General features: G+C 37.3%; 1 protein-coding gene and 1 non-coding gene across 2 annotated transcripts in view; both read left to right on the plus strand.

Annotated features, from left to right (window-relative positions):
* The window catches only part of Lrp1b (LDL receptor related protein 1B), a 2,073,786-nt gene that overhangs the window by 1,046,966 nt on the left and 1,001,158 nt on the right, over positions 1–25,662 (plus strand). The window lies entirely within an intron of this gene.
* On the plus strand, positions 11,530–11,649 carry LOC129671796 (small nucleolar RNA SNORA26). The gene has a single exon (XR_008719390.1). It is a non-coding gene; the product is annotated as a small nucleolar RNA SNORA26 (small nucleolar RNA).

The following is a 25,662-nucleotide window of genomic DNA, read 5'->3' on the forward strand; positions in this document are numbered from 1 at the left end:
GGCAGAGTATAACTGATAATTCTTTTCCTGTTCTTTTTTGGGCACCCACATGCCTGCCACACTTTTGGAAGTTTCTTTGCAAAGTCAAGTCACAAACACACACACACACACACACACACACACACACACACTAGTTTTGTCAGTAGATTATTCTTCGATGGCTGTTTGACCAGTACTGTTGATTGCTGAAAGACCTTCCAGATATCTGGCATATTCCTTGGAACCTGTTTTCATGTTGCTCCACAAACTGAACCTGACCACGTGAATCCTACTGAATACTACCGAGTTCTGATTCAGAACTTCTAACCTTTGGTGTAGAGGTGTTTACTAAACGTGTTCTAGCATATAGACCTGTAAGAGTCAAAACTTCCCTAGTGTGTGACTCCTTGAGGTTCTAGAGCTTCTATTCTGCCAGATCAGCAAACGCCTTTTAACACTGACAGAATGAGTTGGTCACACACTCAGATGTATGCTGTCATGGATGCTGACATTTGCCATGATTTCCAGAGCTGACACTGTAGCTGGAATAGACCCGTGTTAATACTTGCTTTGGAACTTTTTCATAACGCAAATGGAGATTTTAGTTTGTCAAAGCAAGGCTTTCTTCAGGCAACGCATAAAAAATACTAGTTTAGATGGTTGGTTTAAAGGTGCTGCATAGTTATGCACTATCAATGGACAAAAAGTGACTTTGCACTTTTATTTATTCACTTATTCATTTATATTCATTTAGTATTTATTAAACTCTACCTTTAGCTAAGGCATTAGAAAAAATTATGGTGAAAAATAACTGTACACCTCAACTACTTATCAAGGAAAATGGATGAAAACTAATATGAGATAATTCAAAAGAAATACCAACATTACACAAACACCCAAATGGGTCACATTATATAATCGGTCACATTTTATAATGGGGACATTATAAAAACACCCAAATGTGTCACGTGTTGAGCCTTGTAAATTTTTTTTTGTAATCTGGATATAATTTCCCTGTGTCACTTAGAGCTCTAATTCTCAAAGACAGAAATTACAGGAACCATCTTACAGCAGTTAGATGGATCCCAACTGCAAAAGAAAAAGGAAAGTGAAAACAGGGTTGGTGTGTTGGTGTACAAGTTCATGGGGTGTTGACAAGAGGATCATGAGTTCCAAACAAGCCTAAGCTGCACACCTTTAAAAATGCATAAAAGAACACATGCTAGAGGTCCTTCTAGGTAAACAGCAGATATGAATTTAAAGTTGGCAATTTTAACCGTAATTCTAAACTTATAGAATAAATAAAGTTCCAACAGTTTGAAAGAGAAAAATAAAATTGTGATAATTTTACTAATTTGGGGAGCATATTCAAACTGCAGGTTTGTCTATATTTAGTTCTAAAAAAGTGAATATTTAACGTTTCAAACACTGAATAAAGCTGAACTTGCTCATAAAACATTTAAATAGTTTCTAATACTAAAATATGACAGGTTAGTTAGAATTGATTATTTTTCGATACAAGTAAATAAAGCATATTCAAATCTGCAAGTGAGGTTTTTCTGTAGAACTTGATAACTATCACTTATGTTCTTCCACCCTAGCTAACCACTCAAAATCACAGGTGAAACACTCACAAGTTAGATCAACAAGGGTGTTAACGATAAAATAGATTAACGTCCTTTGTTACCTCGATCTATTCTTACACTTATTAGTGGAGTTTTACCTGTTTTTAGAATATGAGTTTTACCTGTTTTTCATCAGAATCAGTAAGTCAGACTAGCCTAGTCCTGAATAGGATTCTGTGGATTCTGTTTGATATCCAAGGCTCACAAAATTGAAAGGATGATTGTGCCTTAGTGACTGACTGGGCATCTACTTCTGAAAGGGTCTATTCATGGTCAATTATTGCACTTAGTGAAGGAAAATGGAGAAAAGTCAGCAATCTCTTGTCTATCTATAGTTTTCTGATACTTTCATAATTGGTGAGAGCAGAAACATGGCAGATTTAAGATATCTTTCTGACTCAGTAGCTAAGCACAACCATGATTCCATCTTTGACGTAGTTTTCTCAGCTGTAAATTAGACTGACTTCAGGATTTTCATTTCCTGTGGATGTATATTATATAAATATTAGGGAAATTTTTGAATCTATGGCTGTATATGAAAAGAAAGTAGTAATTGCACCTCATCACATCAACCACAATGGATTGTCATTGTTGTGTTTTATGTTGTTCATGTATATATGTACATTTAAATATTGCATTAACTCTTAATTCCACATGTTTTATAACTGTAAGAACAAAACAATGTTTGCTCTTACATGCCGCATGGACTTTTAAATTCATTTACTTAAAAGCAAAATGATAGCTGACATAAACCAAATTACTTTTTAGTGATTGTGCTACGAAAAAATTCTATCCAGTGAAGTTCAGCAACATAACTCTCTATTTGTCCAGAGATGCATGGAGAATGGAGAAAATTAGTGATGAAAACAATATTCTGGTGGGCAGAGGGAGTATTATTTGGCCAACTCAAATAATTTGCACTTTCCCCTTTCCCCAAAATAATTCTTAGACTTTCCTTTTTTTCAACTGAGCATTTACTCACTTTGAGTTTGCTTTTAGATTTTACGGTTACTTCAGCTGATATCTAGACTTTCGTTTGTTTTGGGAAAGCTACTAGGGATTGAACCTAGGTGACTCTCATGCTGAATAAACCTCGCCATTTACTGTAAAAGACAAGCATAGTTTTCACTTTGAGACGGGGTCTCACTAAGTTGTTCAGCAAGCATTGCACTTAATCTGTAGTCCACATAGGCCTTGAACTTGCAGTCCTCCTGCTGTAGTCTCGTAAGCAGCTGAAATAATAGGCCTGGAGCACCAGGCACAGTGAACTTTATAAATTTAAAGAGAAAGTTCTCCAATTACTCGTCTGCCTGTGGTTTCCTGTCCTCATTCTGCCTTCATGAGAGTGGTAAGAAATCTTTTTCAGTCGCAACTGCTCTTCTGGATCACTCTTCCAATCTGCTGGAGTTTATTTTGAAGGCAGAAGACTATATAGGTAAGAGGATGAAGAATCTGTTTCTTCATGTCCTATGGTTAGGATGCATGAATGTGTTAGATTGTTTCTCTTTCATTTCTATTATCTGTGTGGTAATCTAAGGGAATTTAAATCTAATTTAAAATTTAAATCTGGAGGAAGTTTAGTAATTTTTGGATTAGTTGATTGTGATGTAAATCAAGGCCATTTGTGTTTCTGTCAACACAATGACAGGACCTGTGCCCTTTGCCGAGAACCAGTGTCTAACATGTCTTCAAACTGTGTGTGACATCAACATTTGATAATTTCATGCACACTGAATTTTTAAAAATATCTCAGCCGCTTAGAGCCTGGTTGCCTGATATATTAAATAAATAAATAATGTTGCTTGGGGAGTATTTGTAAATGTCATTGTAATAGTTGTATCAAGGGAATAATCTTGATTTAGTACAATTTCAAGATCTGGTTTAGCAAATTCCGTGTCATTGTAGCAAAAAGGCCCTAACATGTAAACATAAACACACAAATAGAATAGTTCTTGTAATTTTGAAAGTAAAGTATGTACTGGAGATTTCAGGAACGTGAGTTCAGGGTATAAAAACTATTCAAAGTCCTGAAATTATGTATTTTCAAATGGAAATGGAAATATTCTCCATCTAGCCAGTACAGCCCTAGGAATTATACTTCTTCATCTTGCAATTATTTGGATTCTTAAACTTAAGAATATATGGTAATATACAATGCAATATATAATAAAGCAATATTGCCATATTATTTTAAAGGGAAAGCTTTAATTACAATGAAAATTTTACTAATGGAAAACTTTACTTTCATCACTAATATAGGCATTTTCTAAATAGTTATCATTAAATGCATATTTGCTTTTCAAATACTTTCCAAAAAGAATAGAACATTTTTCTTTAATCTGGGACAAATATAATTGTTTTTTTTTTTTTTTTTTCACTGTAACAAGAAGTCTAATAATAATCTATGTGGTTACAAATGTACCAGTGAACTTTGATATTCTGTGATCTTTTATATTTCTAATACAAGTCTTAAACTCTTTTATCCCCATGTAGTGTGAATGTGTATGAGGTGTGTATGTATTTGTGTGTGCTGCACTGTGTGTGTTTCTGTGTGTACTATGTATGTTTGTATGTGGTGTGTATAGTTTAGTATATGTGCGTGTTGTGCAGTGTGTGCTCACATGTTTGCTTCTTCCTGTGTTTAAGTATGGGTGTGCGCATTCCTTGGTGGTGGTGTTGAAGTCCGAAGACAAGCTTGGGTGTGGTTCTTGCTTTTGACCTTGTTTGAGGCAGGGAATCTTCTGGTTATCACTGTATAAACCAGGCCAGCATGCCTGTAAACTTTGAGATTTTCATGCCTCCTCCTCCCATCTCACTTAATGAGTTCTGGGATTACAAGCGTACATATCACCGTGACTTGCCTTACCTGGACCCCATGGAGCTAAATATGGCCCTCAAACCATGGAGGCCTGTGTTTTACTCACTGATCTATCTCCCCAAGCCTGCAAATTCTCACTACAAAAATATGTATAATTCAGTAGTACTATTTAAGTTTGTATCATCAGTATTGTTCTTACAAGATATAGTATTATTTAACTTTGAGGGACTCAGAAGGGATTTTCCTGAGTCTATAATGAACATTTTCTGTGATTAATGAGAGGAGAAAACTAAGATAGGCAAACCAGTTCTAAAGCAACTAAAGGACAGGGAAAATATTTGTCTTTATTTCAAGAAGTAGCAGTACAGATAAGGTGAAATCAAATTAAAGAGTCAGAGAAATTGTCATAGATAAGAAGTATTAAAAACTCAGCAATAAGGTGTGATTCCTAGTTGAAATGTCAGGTACCACTGTAAAGTAGAAAATATAAAGGAAAATCATATTTGAAAAGGGGAAAGCCATGACATGTGTTATTGATTCACAAAGTTATATGTTAAATTTAAATGCCAAATATCCAAATGCACAGTCACAAGCACTTAGAAAACAATCCAAGATGATGCTCCATGCTCCGAATCACTAGTAAACAGAATTGGTTTGTCCAATAAGCACAGAAGCTGATAAAATATTTTAGAAATAAACTGAGGGGGAAAATGAGACAATAGAGAGGTAAAAACCTGGAATCTGAATGAAATCTTAAATTCTTATGTAATTTAAAATATGATGAGCTACACTTTCAGTTTTAAGAAAATATCAACAAATATGGGAGAAATCGTTGTAGAGATTTATTTCCATAGTATAAACACAATTAATTTCAAAGTAGAAGTGTAGGCAATTAGTTACATTAAATTACAATTAGGGATCATGGAGAGATAAACCTGAAACATATGTCCCAGATTCATGTGTTAAGCAGTACATGACTGCAGATGGTCTTGCTTTAAAATGTGGGGTGGGAAGTGCTTGCCTATGGCTAAACCACACAAGAAGTTCTGTAAAGTGTCTGTCATAGGGACTCAGACAGCAACACATTTAGTTTTCTTATGTCTTTGGGTGGGGATTTAAACTTCCTGGTAGTTTGCATCCAATTGAACTATTCAACTTCACAAAAAAAAAGAAAAGAAAGAAAGAAAGAAAGAAAGAAAGAAAGAAAGAAAGAAAGAAAGAAAGAAAGAAAGAAAGAAAGAAAGAAAGAAAGAAAGAAAGAAAAAGAAAACTATAGGCTGGAGTTAATTCATGTTGGGCATCTTAAAGCACCATGACAACCATGACTTGGCTTTTGTTCTAGCTTGCCTCCTCTCTGTGATTACATTCATTTCTATTCTTCATGTTAACTTTCACACAGCAAAATAGGCAATGTCAGTTAAGTATTAATGCTTAACCTTCACAACCTCACAGATGTCATCTCTTCCTCAGTTACACTCTTTCCCTCAAGAAGTGTATTACTCCTTTTCTTTTCTTTGTTGTTGGTGATATTTATTGAACATTTTAGTGAACAGCTTAACTTTATTTTTTTTTCTTCACACAATAATCTCAAATCCTAGGACACTGACTCAATAAGCATAGCTTTAAAGATAATCCTGGGACACATGATTTCAAAATATGTCCAAGCTTCCTCATTGAAAAAAACAAGCCAATGTATGTAGTCCTCAGCTGTATAGATAGTTAAATTCAAACCTATACAAATTTATGCTTATATTTTTTTGAAAGCCTGTATTCTGAATTAAAGATATGCAAAGCAAGTGACTGAAGTGTTGAGTGTTATAAATTCCAAAGAAGGACTGTGCACATTTACATATGCACTTGAACTAATTTGGCTACCATTTAAGTCATAGTCAGCTTCATGATTATGGTTAAGCTGCTTCTTAAATAATGAATAGGATCTTATACCATCATCTCTTTGGATCAAAACACTTAGTATTTGGGTTAAATTCAGAAAAGGTTTATATGAGATTAGAAAACTCACATTGGCACTTTCAGGCTTAAATTATAAAATGAAATCATTCAATTCTGATCTGATAAGGACATGAAAAATTATTATCATTGAAGTGTGATGAGTATGTTGGTGTTGGAAGAAAAAAGCATAGGATATATTATACTTTGTCCATACATAACAAATACTTTTTCCCTGCTTGTTCATTTAAATAATATAATTTCTAAAAGACTGAAAAGTGTGATTCAATTCAGGGTAAAATTTGGCAGAACATATGGAGATTATAAAGAGTGAATTTGGTACAATTCTTGTGTAGTGTTCACAAAACCATGAATTCAAATCTGAGCACCATGTGAACCAAGAGTAGGGACATAATCTGTAAACTCAGTGATCCTGTCACTTGGGAATTAGAGATAAGAGAAACAGAAGTTCAGGGTCATCCTCATCTTCGTAATAAGTTTGAGGCCAGCTTAAGCTTCATGATACTTTGTTTTTAAATTTAGAAAAAGAAAGAAAAAAATCTGGCATGAGTAGCCAAGTATGTGTATACTTCTGCCTTTTCATTTAAGTGAGCCAGACTCAGCTTAAGGGCTCTGCAGCATCCATCAGCCTGGTGTACATTTGCAAGGACAGTGGCTTTGAAGCAAGAAAACTGCTCTAACTTGTTCAGTGTTCATGTTCATAGTCCTGACTTATTGGCTGACAGACGAGGTGGAGTGGTCGTTTGGACTTCCCATTCCTTATGCCCTTTATTTTTACTGAATATATTGCTTGCTAAACCATCCTTTAAAACTAATACTTTAATTGATGATTATCCAAAGCCTAGTTGTTACAGGTGAGCCCGGTGCTTCCTGTTTTAAAAGTGTCCTCCTTATAGATCCAGAAATTTGCTGTCATGTTTCATTATAGAGATGAGAAAATGAGGCTGAATGTCCTCAGTTAGTGAATAGATTGCTTACCTAAGCAGTCCATTTTCGTCTTTATTTCCTATGCTTCTGCTTAAAATCATGAGGCAAAAGGAAGAAATGAGTAACACGTACATTATCAGCCACTTAGGTTCCATTTGCTGTGTCACACATTCGGGCAGACTGTCACTGATGGCTGCCTTTCTCCCAGGCAGAACTGTATTCTAAAGCATGTCTGATGATAATTCATTAGATTACCTTTTCCCCCTTCATGCTAGCTTTAAACTAGCCTCTTGCCATATTGGCAAAGCTAAAAACACTTTGTTCCTGATGTTTGGTTTGTCTTCACACTTGTTTGAGCAAGAACTGAAACTGGATTTTATTGCGATACAGAGTGTAGGGATAGAAATTGTGTAATACATGGAGATTCTGAGAGTGTGTCTCAAGCTAGGAGAGATGAATCTCTAGGGAAAGGATGAAGAGGACACTGAACTGACACTCAAGTCTGCAGGGTTGCAAGCCTTTGTCACAGCATTCTCATTTATGATCTTTAAGTGATTAACTTGTAAAGCAGAAAACAAGGCAAAAATATATGATTGAGATGTTTTCTAGGTATTAAATAGTAAAGAACAAATAGAGAACCTATTATTTCTTGAGAGTAGTCATTACATAGCTAAAACCTTAGACATTTAAGCTGACTTCTATATCAGCATCAGTTAAAGACTGAGTATAAAAGATGGGTAGTCCTGCTAGAGAGATGGCTCAGAGGTTAAGAGCACTGGCTGTTCTTCCAAAGGTCCCAAGCTCAATTCTCAGCAAACACATGGTGGCTCACAATCATATAAAATGTGATCTGGTGCCTCTTCTGGCCTGTGAGCACATTTGCGGCAGAATTCAGTGTAAATACTAAATAAATAAATATTAAAAGAAGATGGGTTGTCAAAGCAATAGGATAGTTATGTATGATCCAATGTTTATTCTTGTTAGAAAGCACTGCAGCATTTTTCTCATGTTAAATATGCATGTGCAGTTTCCCTTGGCTAGCAAACTATTTAAAATAAATTACTGGAATTGCTAATGCGTAGACACTTGAAGAGCCAGTGTATAGTTTCCTACGTTTCCAATTCTTAGCTGGTAATTGTGAAAGCATGTGCTAAATGGAGCACCAATTTCCTTAGCCCTCTAAATGACTACATCTTGGGCAGCTTTGCATTGCTATAATGAAACACCTTGCGAAGTATGCTTTGGAGAGAGTTTTATTTAACTCACAGTTTGGAAGGTTCATGTCCAAGATGAGGCAATTAAGCAGGGATCATTTGTTTGGATGGTGATTAGGGCAAAATTAGGGCAAAAAATGTGTGCATGTCATGGTAGGACCCTGTGTAAGTTACATCTTGAAGAAAAGCAGAGAAACTGAGAGACTAATTTTCCTATTTTTGTTCTGAAGGTAGACTGCCTAATCACTTTAGCTGAGATGGCCGGGGCCTGAGCCACGTTTTTTCAGGTTATTGAACGCAAATATAAAAAATAAGTGTTAACAAAAATTTTCAAAAAGAAGATAAATAGTGTTATTAGGAGCCAAACAATAGCATAAGATAAATACTGTCATAATTGACAGTAAGGAAAAGTGAGAATCTCACAGCCATAGTCTACTGGCTATAGTTGCATTTTATGGATCATAAAGGAAGGAGGGGCTGGATTCTAAAGACTGTGTTTTGAGTGGTCATCCAATTTCATTGGTAAATTCGACCTTATTCTCATTTTCCTGCTACACAAATCCCTTTACCTGACACGTCCAATAGTGATCCTCTGCCAAAACAATTTGTGCATAAGCATAATGTAATAAATAGGGGATTCTCCCCTAAAAGTTTCTGAGAAGACACAGTTTTACCTTACTGTATATGACACTCCAAATCAGGTCAGGCTGGATCTGGACGGTCCTATTTTCCATCTTTGGATACATTGGGCATAGTCTTACAAAGAAACTGCCTCAATTGTATTGTTACTAGATGCAGTGTTTGTGCTGTTGTGTGTATGTGCATTACATGTGCTGGTGAAGGAATTAGACTGCAAAGCACTGTATTATAAAGGGGAAGGAGCGGTGGATGTCTTTAATCCCAGTTCTTATGAAGCAGAGACAGGTTAGTCTCTATGAGCTTGAGTCCAGCCTAATCTACATAGCACACTCTAGGCCAGTCAGGACTACAAAATGAGACCTTGTTTCAAAAAGAAAATAAAAACAGAAGAGGTGTTTATGCATAGCCAGAACTAAAGAAAGTCCTAGCCAAAAGTCAATCCTATTTGCCTGTCTCATTCCTGTTTTTGGGCTCTGTTTCCATGTATCTGTGATCACTCAACAAAAAAAACCATAGAAACAAAGACTTTAATCATAGTTAGTCCTTGGGAGACACAAACAATATTCAAACCACACAGATCTGTAGTGACATAGTTAGAACTGAACTATTATTCTGGGTATTGATGAAGTTGTTGCTGCAAAATAGACATGCCTGTTCTGTCTCATAAGCATGTTGTAGATTTCTTTATTGTGGATTATATCCTACTAGCATATCCCTACTGTAGAAATGATATCATAAATATCAAATCGCTGAATGATTTAATGACTGAAGAAATAAATATTTGCTACACTCTGTATACACAGGCTTACATGGCATAGCAAAAAGCAGAATGAGAACCATCTGAAAATGAGGAAAAGTTATGTGCATAATGTATGGGTCATAAATAAATGTATTTCACTGCTACACTGCAAAGGTTATCACTAATTGTGTTAAGGAGCAGGAAGAAAAGCCTGAGGACTTCCATTAGTTGAGAAACTTGAGGTTCTTGCCAATCACAAGACATGCAACAGGGAATTTTAAGGTGAAAGAACTGTGCTTTCTTTAGTCTATCTTGTTCACATGAAACATAAAATGTGCTACCCTTACAAACTTTTTTGTAGTTTGTATAGTTTGTATAGCTGTACTTGCACAATGTTCACAGACTAAAGAATTATGAATGGGAGACTTATTAAGCCAAGTGATCCAGAAACACAGGCAGTTCTTAAACATATAGAGATGAGAATTTATCAATAGTAAAATATATACTATAAAAAGCAAATAGCAATAAATATTAGCTGAAATGAACAGACACAAAATACAGAGAGTTTGTTTTTGCAGGTGACATAGCACAAACCTGGTCAGACATTCCTTGTTGACCAAACATGACTACTACCTTAGCAAACGCTTCAGAATGGCTCAGAGGAGTGTGTCTGGTAAGCCTTGAGACCTGTAGACGAGTCAGCCGCAGTGAGGGCAGGTGATAGCATTGCGATACACTGTACTTCACTAACTGTGCTGATCCTCTACTGTTCTCCTCATCTAACTGCTCAGGGAACTTGTACCTGAAGTCTCACAAGTGAAGCTTGGTGCCATAATACTCTCCAACCCATTTCCAGTTCCCGTGTCTATCGTTCTCATACCTCTCATTCACCTAGGTTTCATTTCAAAGTCCCTGGTGCCCATGCTACCTTTTTACCTTCTTAACAAACCGTTGAGGCCGGAGGTATGAGAACATGGTGGTAGGAATCCTACTGTGTAAAGAAAGGGAACAATCTGGGATTTTTGTTTGGTTTTGTTTTTCAAATCTTGCCTGTATGCAATACCAGTGCTCTTTTGTTAACTGCATTTTGTTTCTTGTGTGTGTATGTGTGTTTGATATTTAGCTTCTTTGATTTTGAACTGTGAAACCAGGCTGACCTCAAAAATAGTATTTTCTACCTCAGCCTCTCAAGTGTTGTGATTATAGATTTGTGTCAACACATCCATCCAGTATGTCTAAATTTGAATTCCAACTCTTCCTTCCTATACAAGGTATACTGTCCTTGATATTTTATCCACCCCTTTTGTTAAGGGGGAAAAATGTATTACAACCTTAGGAAGACATTTTCTTCCTGAAGTAAAAAACTGTCAAATAATTGTAACAAAGTCTATATTTGAAACAGGGAGACTGAAATGTAGGCAGAACCAGTGGTCACCTTCAGGAGTAGTTTGGGAAAGAACAGGAATATTCTTTTGTGAGGAGATTTACCATTTCTCATATGAGAAATGTTCAGTCTTTAATGAAGCATGGACAGGGCGATTGTGAAAATGGTGCTAGCATGTATTAGATGGCAAGAACTTCTCTCATAAAAGGGGAGAGGGGAAACCAAACTTCTCTTCCTAACTTCTTTAAAATTGAGACAGTACTTCAGGAGATTAACACAGGAGGGTGAAGAATGCCTCATAAAACTCGGAGACAAAACTGAACAGTTCCTGTTGGATCATGTCTATTGTCACATTTGGAAAAAAAGTCAATGGAAAGCCTAATCTCAAAAGTTTATTGGGTTAGCAAAATATTAAATGTAGCAATGTAAAGTTCTTTAAGTCACCTGGCTTTCCAGAGAAATATAGACTTTAATGGTCTTGGTTTCTCAGGTTGTATCAGGGCAGCAATGACAATAAGACAGACATCAGAACTTGAGTGCAATAACAGCACATGAGCTCTTCTAGCACTAACCATTCAAAGTGGCTGTGTTCCAAGAAAATGATGGCTTTGTTAAAAATACTTCTATCCCACGAGAACTCATGGTAGGCACTACAATCTTCTTTAATTATTTAATTATACCTATAGGACCAACTTTATCTTGACTTTTAAAAATGACTTCTATCACAATTCCTCGGAAATTGTACATAAAAATAACCCATTAATATCTTTTTAATGCTCGTGCATAACGGAACAGACTTTTCTAAATTGGTGGATTCCTTAGCACAGTGTGTGACAGAAATTGCTTCAGACTGCTCAGTCAATAAGAAACCCAGGTGTTTCCCAGCATGGTGGCATTTCCAGACCCAATAAGGAAACCAAGGATGGTGCCCTCAAAGTAGCTTTTCAAAGAGATGAAGCTGCCTCCCACCCAAAACATCTCTGTCCTGTAGATTAACTTTCTTGAATTTTTTGGGAACCTCATCTGCATAAATCGATTTCTTTCCCCTTGCATATAAACATACACAGCTGCTTTGGAGGAGAGAGTGAAAGAGAGAGAGTTTGTGTGTGTGTGTGTGTGTGTGTGTGTGTGTGTGTGTATACTTCTATCTATATCTGTGTATCAGTGTGAAATATATTTCAGAAAATGTACCTAAGAACAGAAAAATGTAGAGGGGAAAATGCTCAATTTGTGTCTGTCCTGTGGCCTCTGACTTTGCTATTGCTAACTCTTTAGAGCAAAGAGAACAGCAACAAAAAAGGGATCATGTATTGGCCACTGTGAGAATAGAAGTTAGAAAACTGAGACCAACCAGCATAGGTGTTATTTTTTATTTTGTAATTTCTTTTTCATATTCAAATGGATGACAGCAATTTCTACGTTTGAAGCTAGAAAATAGCAGGGAAATGAATCACTCTAAGTGTAAAAGAAAATGGAAGATTTATAGGCCTGCATGTTGTATTGCATCTAAGACGATAGAATCCCCAAAAGACTTGCTTCTAAGTATGTCCACATGTATATGTTATCATACACACCACTCTGATGTACTTGTGGTTATATTCTCTCGTTATTTTTGTTCATTGCTTTCTCTTCAGTAAGACACATGTATTTCAAATAGCTTAGTCTATCTTTCTGTACATTTGAATTATGAAATCAGGAATATTTGGATTTCCTATTCTCTAGCATATGTTTCAAGGAAATATCATTTATTGCTCTTCAACTTTGATTTTTTTCATAAACATAACTGATACCTAATCGTCATAAATATATCTGTAACACATTAATGGAAGTCTAAACCAAAACTGTTAATCCACTAGTTGTCATAATTTAATGTTTCACTGTACTTAATGAATGAAGATTTTTTAAATTTTATTTTATTTTATTAATTACACTTTATTCACTTTGTATCACACCATAAGCCCCTCCCTCCTACCCTCCCGATCCCACCCTCCCACCCCCTTCTTCACGAATGGAATGTCCCTCCCCAAGTCTACTGATAGGGGAGGTCCTCCTCTCCTTCCTTCTGATCTTAGTCTATCAGATAACATCAGGAGTGGCTGCATTACAAAAGAGGCTCAAGTACACAATAAAGACATTTGCTCAACCATGTTTGTAGCAGCCTCATTTGTAATAGCCAGAAGCTCGAAACAGCCCAGATGCCCCTCAACTGAAGAATGAATGTAGAAATTGTGTTACATCTGCACAATGGAGTATTACTCAACAATGAAAAATAAGGAAATCATGAAATTTTCAGGTAAATGGTGGGACCTGGAAAAGATCATCCTAAATGAATGAAGATTTTTAATCCGTACATAGCTAATTAAAATGTGAATGTATGTGAAAGCCTATACAGCCCTCTGAATAATGAAAATGAAGTAGTGGTAAAAAGGAAAGGTGAGGATTTCATATGATGGGTATAAACCAGTGAAGCCTCATGGGAGGTGTTTTTAAGCACAATTCCAATTGCCAAAAGAACATTTTAATTTTAAAAGGATAAAAATTATGGATAGGGAAAAAAAATCACTGTGATAATTGGCCTGAAAACCTATGGAGTTCGATTTACTCCACAGAGCTTTAATAGATACTAAAAGTAGTTTATTATACAATAAAATATGTGTTATGACCTAACCATCTGAATTAAGATGTATTATTTCTTTGTCATTTATTGTGCCAAACTCCCAGTAACACAAGTGTATAGGTTTTCTGTTGCTGTGATAATACACCATGACCAAGGCAACTTATAGAAAGATGAGAGTCATTGTTTATAATTCCAGACACATATGAGCCATCCTGTCAGGAAATCATGGCAGCAGGCAGCAGTCAAGGCTACAGAAACAGCTGAGAGTTCACATCTTGAACCAGAAGCAGGAAGCTCACAGAACTGAAATTGAGTCTTTAAACTCTGAAAGCCCTCCTCAGTGGCATATTTTCTTCAACAAGTCCACACTTCCTAAGCCTCTCTACACTCACTTTTCAAAGTTCTTACTATTTGCTGATGGCATTAAAAACATTATAATTGATAATAATTTTAATAAACTAATAAACATAAATGAGAATTATTAATATATCACTATTTTGTAACAGTCTAATACCGTTAATACAAAAATAGACCCAGTGAAATTCTAAAAACAAAAGCTATTTTCTTGTTTCTAACAGATAAATAATAAAATAATTGAGTTTTAGTTAGAAAAGAGGTTGAGCCCTTGGGAAAAAAAAAAGCCAGTTTGTCAGTTTGCACAGCACTTGATGATTTTGGAAATATTAGTTAACAATGAGAGTACTAATAGTGTTTCGAACATTAGCCTGAGAACCATTTTCCATTTCGTCTGCCGTTAGTTAATCGAGTGAATGTTCATTTGTCCACATTGGCGATAAAATCCTACAATGAAGACGTAATTATAATTAACATTGCTGACCAGTTAAGAGGCATAAACATAGCATGCCTATCAATACACAGTCTCTATTTGCTGACATTCCCAGTTATACCAGATGGTGACTTTAATGATGGTGCCTGGCGGTGCTTCTAATGATTTTGCTGCCTGATGGTTCTTTTATAGGGCCCGTCACATCATAGAGTCTGAAGGGTAACTTAATAACGATCTCCAGACATATGAAGGGTCACGAGGTGTATGGTTATGAAGTGACCAGCTGTTACTCATTCAAATAAGCAGTAGTACATTTCAACTCTTCTGGGAAGATTTAGCTTGTGTGGGAGGTGGAATGTCCTGATAATAAAAATTGTTAAATGGTGACAGATGCTAAGAAAATTTAAGTCTTGTCTTGAACAATAGAACACATTCATGTTTTAATTTATTTTGATGAGGTATTAGAATCATTTAACATCCATTAGTCTGTATTTTTAAGCTTTCAGACTCCAACACAAAGTTGGATTTGATCTTGGTCATAGTTTTAAACCAACATGACTTTAAGTAAGTTAATTATTTAATACTTTCTGTCCTTTTTGTCATAATGGAGATGACAAGAACTAATTCATGGCACGGAAGAGATCTACCCCTGACCTGTATGTGCAGGCCCGACTTTATGTCTTGATTGGCGAGTATCAGTAACTAAGATCAAGTTTCAAATACATCTGTATGCTCCTCTTCACTTTTGCCCCATGGAAATATAAGTAGGTGCTAAAAGGTATTGATTTTAATAGAGAACACAAGGAATAATGAGGCTTTTTGTGATTGTGGGGAGTACATATGTGCAAGTTTTATTTCTGACACAAGCACAGTGCTTGAGAATGACATCTTTTGTAGAGTAAGTGAAATAAAGAGACCTGACCTTCCCTTAACTCGCTATACAACCCAAACCAGGACATCCAACTTCTGTACATTTTATTTTTCTCATCTGATGAAACAAACAAACAAAAAACAACCAAAATCAAACAAAACATCTGGGAAGCTGGCACTGAGGGATGCATTTTGCTGTCTCTTTTGTCATTAGGAGTGAAGGCACCATAGGAAGGTCACAACAAAACGTGCAGATCACAATGTGGGAAGTAGATTTTGTGCTGTGTTAGTTATTGACATTGAACCAAATGGAAAACATTGGCTCTGATTAATGTCAAGGAAATGATATGAACTAAGCCTTGAGGCACTTACTTAATGAATGATTTGCTTTACAACAAGTATGCCTCAGAGACTTTACAAGATACCCAGAGTTTATTGGAATCAAACAGTGAGAGGGTGAAGTAAGAACATGACGGGAAGATGTGATTCTGTGGTCCAGGGAGGCTTCTCTGAAGCGCAGACATTTACGACAGTGTCTATTTAAGGAGATGGATCCAGACATGCAGACATTGAAAAGAGGCCCAGTGAGAGTTGAAAGTAAAGATCCAAGCAAGCCTTCCCCACTTCTCTCATCCAGATGGAACATCCAAACATGGAACAATAACAAAAATATTGATTAGCTTAGCTCTTGGCTTTGTCAGCCAGTATCTGATCCTACTCATCAATTTATTCATGGGCAAAATGGAAGAAAGAGACCAGAAATGGTCTGAAACATGATTATTTTGCTTTTCACCTTGAAAATACTTTAAAGATACCTTTCAGTACTATTTCATGTTAGAATTAAAGGTGAAGTAGAATGGATGAGGACTAGATCCTGTTGCCTATTAGGAGAGACTGCTGTTCCAGTCATCTTGCTTTGATGTCTACTATCTCAAAGCCTTCTCACATTACAGGCATTGTTTTTACTTCTCTTTTAGTCTTACCCAGTGTAGTTAAATATTCAAATCATATAATTTATTTCAAGATTTCGTGTCTCTCTGTTTGAAGATTACCTACATTGGAAAACAAAAGTCAAATTCCCAGTTCACATCTTGATTATATTTGTGAAAAACAACCTTATGCTTTATTGGTGTCACAGAATATAAGATAAACACTAAAAATGGTGCCATGAATTGGGGAGTTAGCTTACGCTAACTAACTTTTAGAGGAGGAAACCATCTACCCTACTGTGGCCTGGTAGATCATTTTATTTGTAGAAAATATTGTCAGAGCTCATGAAAGTAAAAACTGAAGTCTGTGTTTACAATAAGGAGAGGACTGAACAGTTCAACTCAATCTAATGATTCATGTTTTGCCTAAATATCTGAAACAGCTGTCAGCATGAAAAAGTCCTGTCAGTGTTCAAAGGTGAGGAAGGGCACACAGTGGGACTGTCCCAGAATCTCTTTTCACCTCAAGATGTAGGAAGTACATAAAGGTAGCTGAAGAAGTTGGGGGAAATTACAGTGTTTTACACAATTGCTTTGCTGATAGGTAAGATTTCTGACCCATTCTAAACACTATCTCGATGGATTAAAAGCAATACATTCCACAACATTTTCCTGGCAGCATTATTACTGAGCTATATAGTTCACACTGCAATAGGTATATCTCTTGGTTGGGACATGTTAAGATCATGCTGTGCCTTGAACTAAGTTACTCAATTTTGTAGAAGATGGTGGCTTCTCAGGCTATACCTCACCCAGAAAGACTTTGTTTAACCTTCAGTAACTGACTCTATTTTGAGTGCAAATGCAGAATTGGCATGACTCTGCACTCTGATGGATATGAGTACATCACCATCTGTCTAGCACCCTGCAAATAGGCACAGTGTAATAAATACCTTAGTCCTGAAAGTAGAAAGATTTCCTATAGATATCAAAGAAACTGGGAACAGGACAGGTGTGTATTAAAAATCACATCAGGTAAACCAGGCCTGAGAACTTATCAGATGCAGCACATTGAGGAGAGCTTACAATCCTCACTCCTGGATCCAAGAAAGAGGAGCACAAAATGCTGAACGGGTGAAGGCCTCATTAGCTGCTCTTCTCACTACTCAGTTTGTGTATCAAGTACTTGACAGGCAGAAAACTTGTGATTGTTCCTGGGACTTGCCTTGGCTCTGTCTCCACTGTCAATGTAGCTTTCTCAATTTACCTTCTGTCTATCCACCTTTCCATCTGCATGGACCTGGCATTCATCCATGTACCTGTTCTTTTATCTGGAACTGACTCTACTTGACCCCAAGGCTTGGCTCCTACATGTGACCCAGCAACAACCTGCCCTGACACAGCATATACAGCAGACCTCTAACCTGGTTCATTACATTGGACCTACAGGGAATTTTGGCATTCCCATCAGCTTCTTGGCTTCTGCCCCTGAAGCCATTTGAAACTCTGAACTCTGCTATTGCCTCTTTAACTCTTTCGTGTTCAGAAGCTTACATAGGTGGATAGGTAGATGATAGAGAATAGGTAGATAAATAAACAGATATAGATGATACATAGATGATGAATTGATAGATTTACTGTTAATAGTGAGAGCTATTACTGTTACTAGGATAGAGTTGGAATAAAAGAGCCAGTATTTACCTCAACAGGCTATCAAGAAAAGTACAGTGAATTGGCAAATTGTTGGCAACAAAGTTGCTGTCTATTGTGAATTTTTACTATACAATATATTGGCATTGTTTCACTACTCATGTTCTACTATACTGTTGAAGGAGCAGGATTATAGTTCTGCATCCCTAATCACACTGAGACTGACATCAAGTTAAGGCACAGCATGTGAATTATCTCATTATTCAATAATGAATATTTAAATTAAAAGGCCATTTTTTTTCTCTTTTGCATTACATTTCTCACTGAACCTGGCGCTCACTGTTTCTACATGTACTGGTGGCAAGAAAGCAATAGAAGCCCAAACAATCTCTCTGTCTCCATCTTTTCCTCAGAGTGCTGGCACCAGGGGCATGAACAGTAATGCCTAGACTTTTACATCCATGTTGGAGATATCAGCGTAAGGTCCTTACAATCACACAAGTATCCTAACCCACTGAACATCTCCCCAAACTCAAATATCATAGTTTTAAAATAAAATGATTCTAAAATTGTTTTGTGCTCTTTCTACTTTCCAAATTTTTCCAAAGATGGCTTAAGTTTACTAGGACTTTGCGTTTTTCATTTGGTTAATGTGTGGTCATTGTTCTGGAAAGAAACAGGAAGAGTTCTCTAGTCAGTTCCTTTAGTAACATCCTCAGAGAACAAAAGCTTCTACGAGAAGACAAGCATGGTGCATGCTTATCAAGATGGGTACTTCCACAGACTACTGCTTTTTCTGTTGGTTAAAAACTATAACATTCTCTATATTTTCAAAACAAAAGATGCTCAAATATCGCTACACTAGCCCAAAGTATAAGATCTGCAAATTGCTGCTACAGTGTAGCTTTTAGAACAATGTAAGATGGCTAGGTATACATGAATATGTAAAAGATCTGTTAATACTGCCGAACAGAAGGAGACAGGGTAAGGTCAAAAATCTTCATTTGCTATTGCAGCTGTTAAGACCCCCTAACTCCATCCCATCTGCAGGTTATCTTGGGGGACTGTGCTCGCTGGTCCTACGCCAACTTGACACTGAGAGGAGAGTTACCTGAGAGGAGAGAACCTTAATGGGGAAAATGCCTTCCTATGATCTGTCTGTAGGGCATTTTCTAATTAGTTGTTGATAAAGCAGGGCCTACTTCAACCACAGCATTGTGATAGTGTTATCCTGGGCTGGAGGGCCTGAGATCTGAAAGAAAGCAGACTGAGAAAACCATGGGAAGCAAGCCAGTCAGCGGCACCGTTCCATGGCCTCTGCAATAACTATTGCCACCAGAATACTGCCCTGTTTGAGTTCCTGTCCTGATGTCCATTAACGATGAGCAGTGCTAAAGAACTGTGAGCTGAGTACACCCTTTCTTCCCCAGCTTGCTTTAGGCCTTAGAGTTTTGTCACAGCAATAGAAACCCTAACTAGGACAGGGAATCTAGAGCACATAGGAATGCAAAGGCTAACTGAAGGTGACATTCAATGATGCAGTTTGCATGAGTCACTGTCCATGATGGGGTGGGACTTTGCAGTAATCTAGCCATTTTGGGGGTCACCTATATATCTCTATAAGTAACACCTGCCCAATAATCTCACACAATCATCAAGTTATGAGTAGATGAGATTGCTAATTTGGTCTGTGTCTTCATTACCCCATCAGCATGAATAGACAAATGTGTTTCACATCTCCCCGGGAAAAGTTAATGCAAAAATTAAATACATGCACATGCACACCCACACACGAACTGCTCATAGAGATATAATCCATATAATAGTTGGGCAAGCTTTCAAAAATAAAATTATATGCCAGTGGAGATAAACAAACTTAGAACACTCAAAAACAATGAGGAAGGAAATAGAAAAAGTCATACAAATAATAAAATCCTATGAAAAGGTATACCAAGCTCACTGAGAATTCTACTTAACATTCTTCGCCCATGGGAACCAATATTATTAAGCACAAACTTGCTTAGAATTGTTAAAGAAAAACTCAAATTTTATTTTTTTATTAAATAATTCAATTTGCATCTTGGTCATAGGCTACTCCCTGTTATCCCCCCAGTCCTACTCTCCTTCCCGCATTCCATCTCCCCTATACTAAGGAATAAGGGAGCCTCCCTGCCCAGACACCCCAGCTCATCTATTCACATGGAGACTGAGTTCATCTTCCTCCTTTGTGGCCTTGTAGGGAAGTCCCATGAGAGAGAAGTGATCAAAATGTAGGTAACAGTCCATGTCAGAGATATCCCACACTCCCCTAACTAGTGGGCAAACATGAAGCCAAGATGCCCATCGGTCTTATCTTCTTGGGGTCTGTGCATTGTGGCATGTCTATCCTGTATTCTATGACTAAAATCCTCTTTTAAGTGAGTATTTTCTACTGTATCTTTCTGGGTCTGTGTTACCTCACTCAGGATGATCTTTTTGATTTCCATCTGTTTGCCTGCTAATTCATCCTTGTTTTTTAATAGCTGAGTAGTATTCTGTTGGGTAAATATACCACAGTTTCTTTTTTTAATTAAATTTTATTTTTATATTAATTACAGTTTATTCAGTTTGTACCCCAGCTGTAGCCCCCTCCCTCATTCCCTCCCAATCTCAGCCTTCTTCTTCATCTCCTCCAATGCCCCTCTCCAAGTCCACTGATAGGGGAGGTCCTCCTCCCCTTCCATCTGACCCTAGCTTATCAGGTCTCACCAGAATGGCTGCATTGTCCTCTTCTGTGGCCTGGCAAGGCTGCTTCCCCTTGGGGGGAGTGGTCAAAGAGCCAGCCACTGAGTTCGTGTCAGAGACAGTCCCTGTTTCCCTTACTAGGGAATCCACTTGGATGCTGAGGGACATTTAGGCTATTTCCAGCTTCTGGCTATTACTAATAAAGCTGCTATGAACATGGCTGAGGAAATGTCCTTGTTGTATGGTAGAACATCTTTTGGGTGTATGCCCAGAATTTAACCTTCAGCATAAACCTATGACTTTAATTTGACAGGTTAATGTCATTCAAACAAATGAATCTATACAAACTTGGTTTGAGTGTAAGAAAATGATAGCCATAAGAGTATTCCTAGAGGAGAGAGTTTTCTCTTAAGATTATGTAGGAGGTCTTGAAGAATCTTTGTGGTGCCAGGAAGTCTTTAACACTCTCTTCTATCTGTATAAACTCTGAAAAACATTTTGGAAATCACAAGACAAACTATTTGAAGAACTGTGTGCCTGGGGTGCATTGAAGGAAGAAGAGTGGTCCACAGGCTTGGGAATCAAAACTTGGCATAGTAAAAATCCTGATTTGGTTTGAAACTTAAAAAGCACAAAATCTGCTGCTCAACCTTAAGAATACTTCAAGGTGGATCAGTGTATTGTTGTGTCATGTGAACACTGACAGCCACCAGAGTGCTAAAAAGACTTGGGAAGTAGCAGTTGAAGCTATGTTAACAGTATGCTTATTAATATTAAGTATAGTAATTATTTTAGTAAGCTTTTGTATCAGCTTCTTTTTAACTTTTTACTCATTCTTTGTGAATTTCACATTATGCTTCCCAGTTCCACTCATCTTCCCACCCCTTTGTATATGCCTTCTGTCCTTGTAACCTCTCTCTGCCCCCTCAAAAAAATGAAAAGTGTGTATATTAAAGACAAAACCAAAAACATCTCCTAATGTATGTTACAGCGTATCCCACAGTAAGCATTTTTGTCTACACATCTTTACGTGTAAATGTGTATTGCAATGAGTTATTGGTTCGGTTCAAAGCCTCTGACTTCCGCTACACGGTAGATGCTGGATCCTCACCAGGACTCTTCTTGGATGTCCTGGTGTTGCCGTGTGTCATGTAAATCCTGCGGCTTTGGGTCTGCAGGACCAGCCCCTTCATGTGATCCAGCAGTTTATAGATGGGGTGGGCCAACCCAAAGCCTTCAGTCTGGATCTGGGTGGTAGCTGAGTTGGACAGAGTAGAGCTCTCCCCCACCCACACCAACAGTGCTCCGACTAGTCTACCTGATGCCACAGCCAGCAGGGGATGGAGCCAGCTCTTCTGTGATGCCCAGGCGAGGGACAGGGTCCACTCTCCTAGATCTTCTGAGCTGCAAGAAGGTAATAGAGAGATGGGAGACAAGAAGTAAAACAGTTTAAGCACTACAAAGAAAGGTAGAACCGGAGAAGTGAGCGTGGAGAGGAATAGCCTGATGTGAGTTGCCTGCCACCTGTGCTCTTGATCCAGTCCAGGCCTGTGCTGCTGCTTAGGGCCATTTCTGCATTCTTACACATGCAATAGCTTGGGACTATGTCAATGTCCGTGGCTCATATTACCACCAAAGTCCACGTTGATGTCTCTGGTCCAGGCAACAGCTGGGGACCATACTGCTCTCCAAGGACTATGCAGAGCTGCCCCAAACCTCATTGGCTGCTACACTTTGGAGAGCAGGCCCTGCACCAGGCCTGGGTAGCACAGTAGATCTGGCCCCACCGCTCCTGCTTCTCTGCCCTTCCTGACTCTTGTCCTTTGCCACCCACAGCAGGCAGGAGAGATGGCCCTGACCTCCTGTATTAACTTTTAAATAGCTTTCTTCCTTAATTATCTCTTGCAAAATATGACTACAAATGAAAACAGCTATTCCCCAGTCCACCTGAACGTCTTTCATTTGATGTGAGAACTGCTTCCCATCCAATGTGCACTGCTTTCAGAAATGCTTCCTTTGCTCAGCTTGCCCTGAGTACACACATCACTGTTTCTTTGAGCTTGTAACAGACACAATTCAGAGACAATTCAGCATCGTTGAATGAAGTTTTATTATTTTGTTTCCTAAAAAGCATAATAGCAAAAGCCTGGCCTTTGAGCTAGTGAGTCTCATAGGAACACAGTTTTATTATGTGTCTTGAAAACTTGTTTGCCAGCTTGCGATTTGGTTTTAAGAAGTTAGGTACTCATAAGTTTCATGATGAAAAGGGGAAACAAATGTAAAGTTTCTAAAATGGCTACATTGTTTATCACTTATTTCCTGGGATGCAAAATAAAATGTATAACTAGAAGTTTGTCCCAGACCATGATGCCTTCATGTTGGAAATAAATTGTTCAGAATTTTATACTTATTTCCATTTAGATTTTCTCAAATACATTTATTTTAAGACACTTAACTTGGTGTCATTATGTTCTTTATTTTTGCATCTATGAGAATAATACTTCACAGAAACATACTGTAGAACAAATGTTTTGCTTTGGCTATTTGCTTCCTGGTGTGTAAGCATCATGTCTGGAGAGCCATGGCCAAACTCAGTTCTCAGCAACATGACTACCTGGCAAAGATGCTCATATCACCATGAGACAGAAGGTAGAGAGCAAGACAGAAATCAGGAGCAGGATGCTACTGCAAAGGCCCACCAAAGCGACTTTCTTCTGGGACCCAGGTAGTATCTATTACAATATCCTGAACCTCCAAGGTAACTCTGCCAGTGTGGGAACAAACATTCAAAACAGAGACCTGTAAAAGGCATTTCAGATTGCATAGAAATGTTGCTTTTAGTAAACAAAATTAAATTTTTTAGATGTCATGTCTCCCAAGGGATCTGTAGATAATTCCGTGCTCTCTCTTTCTCTCTTTCCCTCTCGTGTGTGTGTGTGTGTGTGTGTGTGTGTGTGTCTGTGTGTGTATGTGTATGCTATTTTTTTTTTCTTTTCGTCTTTTTAGGGAAAGAAACTTTACTGTCACTTGAAGATGAAGGTCTCTTCTCTGTGTAGCTTTCTGATAAAATTTACTGAATGGATGTCAAATTTTGTAAACTGGTTTTTTGTGGGGTCTAGTTTGAGATCATTTAGCTTGTCAGTATGATTAATTATTTTTTTTATTGAAAGCTAAAACTAATACTTGAATTATTGGCTTGCATACCACCCCTTAGTCATAGCATTCTGGCTTTGCAATGGACCATATTTGATTGGACTAGATGTTGGAAGGCTGTTTACTGTGATATTCTGTTGCACCCTGTTTGAGTAATATGATGTTGGAGTGTGGGTAAGGTTCACCTTCAAGATGTTGGGAAGGCCTCTGTATTATGTTTCAAACTTAAAGATGAAACAATGTTGTAACAACCTACTAAAAAATATTCATTTGAATGATTTCCATTGTAGTGGCTAAAATCTAGTCTCTTAATTTGAAGTTTGGTTTCTATTTAGTTGAGTACTGTTGCCTCATTTTAGACTTGGGAAATTATTGTATGTATGATATATATATTTAAATGCTTATATAGTCTTTTCTCAGATTTGTCGAGATATAAGTGACAAATTAATATTATATTCATTTAAAGTACATAACTTTATATAGCTTTTGACTGTACGTCCAATTGATGAATTATATGTATTATTATGCGATATAAAACATGTGTTAATTAGGTTACTGCAGGCTTCCACAATGCATGCATCTTTTACAGCATCACATCATAGATCTTATGCTATTAACTTTCAATACTGAGGCAGATGCTTCCCAGAATCCTTCAAGTCATCACTATAACAAGCACGGCTTCAGATTTTATCAAGGGCTTACAAATTCTGGTAAGCTGGTTGGAATCCGAAGTCCAGGAAGTGCACAGGCTCTGGCCAGTGTTCCAGGAACAATGACATATGTGCCTCAGTTCTGAGAACCTATAGAGACGGGGGCACTTTGCTCCCCTCTGGGGCTATCCTGTAAACTAATTTCCTAATGCTAAGTGTATTAGGCTGATGTGCCCCAGACCTTTTGCATGCAGCTTTAAAGCTGAGTTTAACAAAGCACTTAGAGTTATAACAATGGGAGAAACATGCCCTAAAACAGACAGGGACAGTTATTCAAAACGCCCTTTTCACCTCTTATTTCAAATAATTTAAACACTGTTTTGAATTGGTATTTGTATCATTCATTTTTCAAATAACCAAAAGGTATACATTTTGCCGGCATCTTTATTTTGACGGTGTGCTTGTGTGTGGTTTTTCCAGTTAAGCAGTCTTTGCTTTCAGTGAGATGAGAAACAGCTATAAAATTGAGTGGCAGACACAAAAGCTTTCTAGATTTTATTTCAATTTATATATTCACATAAACCTTTCCATCTTCCCATAGTGTACATTCTCTTTAATTTGCCCTCAGTAAGAAACTTCAGTATACTGAAAACCTAAATCAGCTTCATGGTTTAACCTATATATCTTTCTCCTCCCCGAATGGCAGCTTCAGGGCATTAACAGCAATTTATATACTTGATTACTTTGCAGGCTCTTGCACAGAGGTGCATTTTTCCTAATTAGTTTGTCATCGGACCTAGTGTGCCTTTCTTTGTTCATTATTCTGCATCCAGTGCTATACTCTGCACAATGCCCAGCACACAGTGGAAAATCTGAATTTTATGAAAAAAAAAAGAATTATAGTTGATAAATATCAAAATGGAGAGAAAATGAAATTTAGGCTCTCTTGGTTTTGATAAATAAATTGTCATTAAGGATAAGGGGATTCA

This window comes from Psammomys obesus, unplaced genomic scaffold (genome assembly GCF_907164565.1).
Source record: "Psammomys obesus unplaced genomic scaffold, mPsaObe1.curated_primary_1811, whole genome shotgun sequence".
Lineage (NCBI taxonomy): Eukaryota > Metazoa > Chordata > Mammalia > Rodentia > Muridae > Psammomys > Psammomys obesus.